The 8,626-nt window shown below is 39.2% G+C and overlaps 2 long non-coding RNA genes across 5 annotated transcripts; one reads left to right on the top strand and one right to left on the bottom strand.

Annotated features, from left to right (window-relative positions):
• Positions 1-579: 579 nt before the first annotated feature.
• Positions 580-2,847, bottom strand: LOC111265387 (uncharacterized). Of its 4 annotated transcripts, none has more exons than XR_015313059.1 (4): positions 2,712-2,847; positions 2,286-2,375; positions 1,821-1,975; positions 580-915 (listed from the first exon to the last, which is right to left on the bottom strand). It is a non-coding gene; the product is annotated as an uncharacterized LOC111265387 (long non-coding RNA). The 4 variants fall into 4 exon arrangements; XR_015313058.1 differs by lacking the exon at positions 2,712-2,847 and adding an exon at positions 2,596-2,700; XR_002683451.2 differs by lacking the exon at positions 2,286-2,375.
• A 4-nt stretch (positions 2,848-2,851) lies between these two features.
• On the top strand, positions 2,852-6,660 carry LOC147752813 (uncharacterized). The gene is made up of 3 exons (XR_015313060.1): positions 2,852-2,971; positions 5,466-5,560; positions 6,470-6,660. It is a non-coding gene; the product is annotated as an uncharacterized LOC147752813 (long non-coding RNA).
• Positions 6,661-8,626: the final 1,966 nt, after the last annotated feature.

The following is an 8,626-nucleotide window of genomic DNA, read 5'->3' on the forward strand; positions in this document are numbered from 1 at the left end:
AAGACGAAATAACCGCTCCTATACATAAAACGAAGGCTCGAGCCTTGACTGCTTTAGTGAAGTGAACCATTTTCAAAATCAATAAAAGAAATAACTCAAGAAAGCCCTTAGAAAGAGACCCGCTAGGTAAATACACGGTTTTTAGTTATAGAAGGACGGGGTCGATTTGTTGGAGGTTATAAACGTTAAAACCTGAGGCCCTATTTCTGGGGTTTCAGATTTCGATATCAAATGACGCTGGCTGAACTTGCGTCTCGCCGTCCTCCAGCCACACAGTTTAGCAGCCGATAGATAAGAGCGCCCTAGGATGGACCTAATGGTGTTTCTGCCTAACCGCCACCATAAAGTTATGTAGATATGTCCATATCTACTCCTAGTAAAAAAAAACTTTCTCCTGAGATTGGTCTACTCAAGCCTTGAACACTTCGTAGGCTTTTTGGTTTGTTCTGTATTTTGCAGATCGCGTACTGTTTTGTTTTGACTAAAATGTCTGTAGCAATTATACCTCGCCTTTGAAGTGAACGCAAATAAAATCGTAAAACGTAAATCCCTTATCATGGGATGGTTGAAATAAATGTATTTTTTTACACAAAACGTTTTTATTGCCAGCAAGGAAAATTGTTAAATCGTTCTCATAGGGACATTTTTCCATATTCAGTTATGTACTATCAGACACTTAATTCGTGCTTGTCGAGCTCGAGCTGACTGGGACTCTCCCTATTCCCTTTATATCAGTCCCGGTGTGGCTGCATTCGCATGACATTGCAGCTTTCTCACCGCCTCTTTTTGGACAACAACACGTTAGGCATTTGTAAATGCATCTGCATATACAACATGCAGGTGCACAACAATTGCAGGCCCATATGTAACAAAGTAGGCCGAGTATTATAAGCACAAGAACGGCTACGAGTGCATCTGAAAATAATAGAGATACTTTTTTACTCTAATGGCTACAATATTCATGTACAATCGGAGAACGGAAGAAGAATCGGAAATGCTAGGAAGATTACCATGTTACCACATCATCACACTGTTGGTGAGTCTAAGTGGAAAGAGCAGAACCGGAGCTTCTACCAGGAGGATTGGTATAACGTTCAGAAGCAGACATGTATTTCCGTTTCAATTAGGGGCGCGATTTGGTGGATATACCATCGACTGCTGGTTCAAATCTCTCCCGCAAACTTACTACAGTGGGCAATTGCAAATACTTGCTACAGAGATCTACTTCCACGGCGACTACGTCGCTTCACAGGATGATTAGAGAGACTTCAACACCGCCGGGACTAGACCGCTAGTGAGGGGAAATCAGTAAAACGTAGTTACGCGGGGGGCATATCCGTAGGCTCAAAAACTGTATGCTCAATGGTGAGCATGGTTCAGATCATTTGGCCTCGCCTTCGGATCCGCCTTCAAAAACGATGTATCGAACATGCACGTTAGTTTTGATGGCAAGTTTTTTTTAACCACAGGAAACAGAAAACCGCACAATTTCAATCACTAAATAAATACATTTTAAGCGAATGTCCCATAATCTAATATAAATAGAGTTTATCTAACACATCCAGAGAATTTAGGAAGACTTTGGCAATGTATGCCGGCATGAGTAACTCTTGTTTCGCTCTGTATCACCTCTATTATAGGTATTCCATCAGACAACCAGCTGGCTGCCAGCAGTCCATTTATGCCCGATTCGAAGCAAGGCCACAACGCGAAGGTAACCTAATTACTAACAAATGCCTACTGCGATTTTAGTCATATACGACTATCTATTGGAACAACCTTTTTCAAGAAGAAAAGATAAAGATTTTATAAATACTAACTTTGTCTTAAAAATTCGTAGATTACTGTTCCCAGTGAAGAAGGCGTAATTGAACTCATCACTGGCATTTTACTGTGTTCCGTTACCAATTTCAATTCGACTGAAAGCGGACTTCGGAAATAATCCTGGAAGACATTTTATTCTCTCCAACATTCTCTGAAACACATGAAACAGGTTTACTAAAGTTTACAATCTGTAGACTGTGTTTTTTGGAAACTGATTGTTTACTTATGGGTCTAAATAGTTAACGAGGCACGTCCAGGGTTTTTACCACCTGAAATGAAAGGTGGACGTAACTTCGGGCTCCCAAACATTTCTACAAAGCCTACTATAGTAACGGTTCTATAAGGTTTATTAAACCTGAGCATAACAATTAGATACCTTAACAGTTAACATAAAAAAGAGTATCATCGGGGTTGCTAGTAGATTGTTAAGGAAGGAGAAACGGAAGTTCTGTTGGCTTTACCGCAGTATATCGTGGCCAAGATGGATCGTGATTTGCTACAACTTTGACCTACACAGGAACTCGAGACCGCCGTTGCCTTCGTTATAGTGCCTTGTACATATCAATAAAAAAATAAAGAGAACCTTGTCAAATTGCAATCACTTTTGCCCTGGGTGATACTCCGATGATTTACCTGCCGCCCACGGTGAGCGCAATTACAATAAGCATTCGGTTTTGATAAACAACGTCAATTTTATAGGTACCGTGTTGTTTCATGTTATGAAACTAAACAATAATATACAGGAAAAGGAATCAGCTAACGAGATCCTACGAGATCGACGACGAATGCAGGTGTCATTGTGACCAATCGGTGTCCTTGTTAGGCTGTATGTCGCGCATTTCAAACCGATTTCGTTCAAAAATACCGCGCTATCTATGTCCACTTACAGCAGTAATTTCGATCACAAGTGTTTTCGTTGTTCGCTCACAATTGGCATTGGATAGGCGACGACCATCAATGACGTTAAGCAAGAAAAAATTCTTGAATGTCCGTTTCTATTTACAGATAGATAAATTACTCTGTTGTGAATAGGCTGTTCTAGCTAAATTATGCCTACCTTTAGTAGTGAAATATTATCACAAGGGTTGCCCAAGAGTAGGACCACGGGATAACTAGGCTCCCTTCAGTGCGGTACCTTTCTGACAGGGTATGTAGCTCATTGCATTACAATAAAGTTCTGTGAAGAAATGTCAGGCGTTAGGGAACAAAATGTGCTTGCCACCCTCGGTAGTAAATATTTAATTTCCTCAAATTACAACATTCACGATACAATTATGTAGTAAAGGGTACTTGTCAACCAAATAGCACAGGTAGAAGGCTTGCAATCATCTTAGAGGGATTGTTTTCAATAATAGAGAGTTTTAAATCTGTGCTTAGGTCCTTGAAGCAACGCCTACTTCAATACAAGCGTGAGTACCCACGAGCCTTCACTAGGATATATGAAAGATAACGAATGTCGTGTACAATGCATTATCGTTAGGCACATATACTAGACGACAAGCAATGTATGACATCGATGACAGATAAAACTAACGTAATCAATAACATATATATATATATATATATAAATCTTACCAATCACCGTAGTAACGTTTCGAAGTTGACTGTATAGTTCAGGCTAACACAATGCCTGGTTTGCATGTCACCACTTAAATCGTACGCCTAAATACACCGCTGAAATGTTATGTATATTTTTAGCAGTAACGGGCCTGATTTGCCCTAATACTGCCTTCCTTTTTCATGTTTATGCTCTAATCTTTAATTTGAATTATCGAGTTCCAGCTGCTGTCTCACGACTAAAAAGGCTAATTATCGAGGCACTCACTAACTGTAAAGCAGGAAGCCCGTTTCTGAACAGGTCAATGATATATATACCTAAAATATTGCAGTTGAAAGGGTGAAGTTGGCAGGAAAAATCTTTAATCTATATCAACAAACCCGAATGTACCTTCTGGCTCGCAAGTCAGTTATCTTACACAAAATCAGAAGATTTATACAAACTGAAGTTAAGCAGGTTTTTCGATAGCTAGGGATTATTCCCGATGGGTGAGGCTTTCATATTATAATATGTTATAAGATTTGTGGACCAATATGCATAGTGCGTTCTATCGAACAAACATTGAGAAGAACTATATATAATTATAGTATTTATTTAGAAGTACAAACGCATATACGGTAAGTCGTATACAGTATGTATTGCTTTATTGAAAAGCAACACAAACTCACCCCAGGGCATTCAGCGTCCACTGATATCTTCAAGAAACACCTTGAGAAGGTCTGTCGCGCCTATAGTTTTGAAGATGTCCTACAGGCACACCAGCTGCTCTCATGAACATGCTCAACGTAGAGCGCCTTGACGTAGCTAACATGGTTTCTGGCACCGCAGACCGGCTCCAGCGCCTCGACCTGGTCGGCACAAACTTTACCGCGGTTTCAACAGGCGAGAACCGATAAACTTTACGTTCTTTTTGGGGGGTAGATCGGGAATTAGTCTCGATCGTTGAGAGTTTAATTGTTGTTAAATGTCAGAATCAGCCGGTGCCTCTGCACGAACATGTTGCTGAAATGCAATTTCTTTCTCGATGCCGTTAATACAAATAGAAATGCACACGATTTTTCGAAAACGTACAATGAGAATAAAACCAAGAATTCTTATTTATGGAATAGCAGTGAAAGAACGATGAAAAAAACTTCGCGAGCGGGCGGTCTCTCCATCAGAGCTTTAAAGCGTGCACGCGATTTTTATAAGGAACACCTTTATCGCGTGCTGATATACAGCGTGCATGAAATAACGGATTCAGTCGACTACTTAGCTCGACGTGGTCCCATATTAGAATATATCTTAAATATGGAAGCACTCTGCGTATGATTGCATTGTCGACTAGTGAACATTAAGACGGCACCGTATTTCTATCTAACGTCTGGAACTGTTATTATAGAATGTATAGTATAGAATATGTTATTACGAATGAAGAGTAAGCTAGAGAACGCTGAATGATGCTCAGCCAGAGTCAATGCTCATCAAGTATTCTTTTGACGGTCGATGAAATCGGTATCAATTCTGAGTAATACCACATACCGCGACTACTTCGCTCGCTTTGTGTGCCCTTTTGCTTTACATGGTCATCAATCGATCCGCATCGCTTTAATCGTTAACGAGCCGACGAGAAAATGTTTCTCTTTATAAACGTAAAATGCATCCGGACACGTTATTAATTAAGAATAAATATCTTCTAACTTAATTTGACTACTTCTCCACTCCCGGTTGTCTCGAACTGACGGTGTCAAATCAAGGTCCAATCGTGTCTATGGCATACTAATGTATACAATATAAGCCAGTATTTGAATGTATTGTTATTTGGTATCTGCCAGTCTATTCGATAAACCCATGATTGTAGTTTGTTAGTTAGGTTTCGCTATTCCTTTGTAAATGCCGCTTTTGTTCACCGATATTTTTTGCTTTGTTTTATTAGAGCGCTTTACTATACATTACTATTTGTAACTATTATTGTTACTATATATTGCATTCATCTTGTACCGTTATGGACCGAAGGTACATTGTTTAAATAGAAATTCTCTTTTCAAGCATCGTTTTCGATCTTTCTTTAATAAGCGCTCTTTATTCGGGGTTTTCCTTTCAGCTGGGCCCTAAGCTCTACGCAGAAAAAGAGATCGCAGGCTTTCAGAGCTGGGCACTAAGGAACACACAGACCTAATATTCAACTGTTGCTACACGGTCTGTCCACTTTTCTGTTTGCCAGGTGCCATATATTGACCCGCTTTTTTTTTCTAATTTCTTATGGCTGTGTGGGTTTTTTCACGGTGAAACGAACTAGTTTCAATATACGTTGGGAAGGTTGATGATCGCAATTGTTCTTTAGGTACGGCTAAACAGCCGTACCTAACGAACGTCCTTTTACCTTTGCTGGCCTGGTCATCTTTAGCTGAAACGTTTAGCACGGAGTATGCCATAGATACTGCTACCCGTAGCACGGCTGAAGTCCTTTGTCATTGTTTTCGTCTCTATATATCTACGTTGCCGACTCTCGGAGCATGTCACATGTCTCATACACGTTACGAAAATTGGACGTATAAACTGTACGGTATATGTTTATTTACTTCTGAAGCCCCCAGTTATTTGGGGTAAATGAATCTCATCTGTCGTGAAATTCTAATGTCCTGTGGTTTAAGGGAGTATGTCGACGCTGCGGTTTCACATACTTCCTTTTTTTCTCGAATGCGTTTATCGATTTACGATTTAATTAACTGTCCCTCCACAAAATGTAATTTCAGCTCTTATAAGGGAGTCAACTTAAGCGAATATAGATAGATATCAACATAGCGTATTGTTTAATCGATACGCGCACGCAATTAAAATCAAACCACTAGGAAAGGCCAATATACGTACATACACCGAGCGACGATAGAAAAACTACCGAAAAAAATGTATCTCTCTCTCGCGGCGGTTTGCCATGTCACGATTTTGTCAACGAACAATATAATTAGCATAAATTCAATTACATGTCCTATTTGTTATCATTACATTTGGACGATCATCGTACGCCTACGGTTTGTATGCACCAATTATGAAAAAAGAAGTTATTCATTACCGTGCAGATTTCCTTACGGAACATTGTCTCTTTAGAAGGAAGTTGACTAGCGATCATTCGTTCAACATCGTTGAATCTTCTTCAATATCATCAGCTACTCTGGTCATTGCAACGCTACGTTTAACATTTCCCGCGCTGCAGATGAATCTAGCAGACGTCCTTTTGCCGCCCCTATTCTGCCTGCAGTTCAATTCTTCGTAAAATTCCTCCAATCAGCTCAGCCCGAACGAATGTATGAGAAAATTTCTTCTTTAACTTAATAATTATCTAAAACAAAGCGTAAACTTACTTTCTGTAACTAATCGCGATACTAATAGAAATACGGTATTCACGATATGTCGTATGCAATACTATATTTCCTTTGTCACCTTCTTAGGGAGAACTTTGACGTATCAGTTCCGTGAATAAAGCGAGCTTTGTACTACATTGTCTTAGACGATTTCTGGAGAAACTTTATGCGCCTTACAAGCAACCTCTTAACGCATAAAAACCATAGCCGTTCTTTAGAGAGTTCTTTTCTTGTATAACAGATTTATTTCATACCTATCTGTTTTCAGATGAAAGAGATTTACCTGACACCTACCTGGTACTATCGAACCACTTCCATCAATGAGAGCGTACGACTGTTTCAAAAAATCAACACAAATGGGGCAATACGTGGCAGATAAGCGTTCAAATAGTTTCATTCCTCGAGGGCCTACTTTTAGTAATAGGATTAATAGGTGTCACTTGAACCGATTTTATTCAGGCACAAACACAAAAAATCATTAGAGATTGAACATTTGATATACTCAGTGAGTCTGGCGGCCTTTGGTTATTTCAAAGCAGGTTATTCTCGTTTCCTGCTCTCGATTGCTTTAGAGACCGAAAAGTCTGCTGTCCCTATCCGTTGTTGATAAAGCCGCAAGTAATCTAATGATTCTCTAATTGTGTCGTAATCATTATCCGGTGTTTTCTTATATTTCCCACCAATATAAGGTAATGTTTCATTGGTTAACTCTCAGGTTGAAAAGCAACATAACTAAGTCTTTTATGGGCTGGAAGAACTATTTAGTGTCACGTTTAAACGAAGGTCGATCGATCGACCTACAGAAATCCGAATATAACTTCAGACTGCCGCCAGAATTGAACTTAATTATTGTGAATCAATGTATTTATCAAACTGGCCGCATTTATACGTGCATATTAAAAAAAAAATAGATATAACGTCAGACAGTTTTGTGATTAGCCTTCCTCTAGTGTACCATCTGATCTGCAGAATATTTATCTCCACTCTCTATAGTTTATACGACCAGTTAAGATGTGGAAGCATATCGTTGGAAAGGAACTCGGCAGTCTTTTCGAATTTTGTTCTATAACTTAAGTTAAAAGTAGTAAAATTGAGTGAACAAGGTCACGAGTTGTAGAGTCGTCGGTGGCAAACGACATGTCTCTTGGTAAAGATAGAGCGGCATCTTGAAAGTATGTCACTCTGCGACGCTCTTTCTGATGATTATAATGAAATATGCAGCTTAACCTCTTATGGACCACACTGTGATAAATTCCCATAGCATTTTCCTTTAGTTCGTTAACGTTTTCGTCGTTGACCGTAAGGAAAACGTTGACCGGAAGGTTATTTTCAATATTACACGTGTTCTTTCTATGGGTACCAGTTTAACACAGTATGTTTCGTTGTTCAATTTGAACGGATCGCAGGACACACTGGCACTTGATTCGATACTACTGGATTCGATGAACGAATTTAACAGAATTAAAAGGTCGATCGAGTTAAAGCTTACGCCTAAAAATTAAACCCAATGCACAGGGGCGCAGTCCATTTGCGCGGTTTTTTCAAAATAATAATTTCAGATGTACGACATCGAATATATATCTTGTGATCTTTGAACGAACGACACTGATCGATCATGCTCGTCTTCAGGGTATTGTTACATTCAAGTATAAGTTATTCTCTAAATAATTATAATTAGATAATTGTGTAGAATTATTTGCGTTTGTTTTTTGGTTTTTGTAATGTGTGTTTGCGGCAGCTATCAGCAAAATCGTCTGTCGTACTTGAAAAATTTTGCATCATCTATCGTCTTTACCGGCATGACGACCATTCCGTAAATCGAACTTTTTAGCATGCTGTCGAAAAATTGCTATTGATTCAGTTTAGGTATCCATAATATACGTTATTTAAGTTCGCCCATATT

This window comes from Varroa jacobsoni, unplaced genomic scaffold, assembly GCF_002532875.2.
Source record: "Varroa jacobsoni isolate VJ856 unplaced genomic scaffold, vjacob_1.0 scaffold_966, whole genome shotgun sequence".
NCBI classification, from domain to species: domain Eukaryota; kingdom Metazoa; phylum Arthropoda; class Arachnida; order Mesostigmata; family Varroidae; genus Varroa; species Varroa jacobsoni.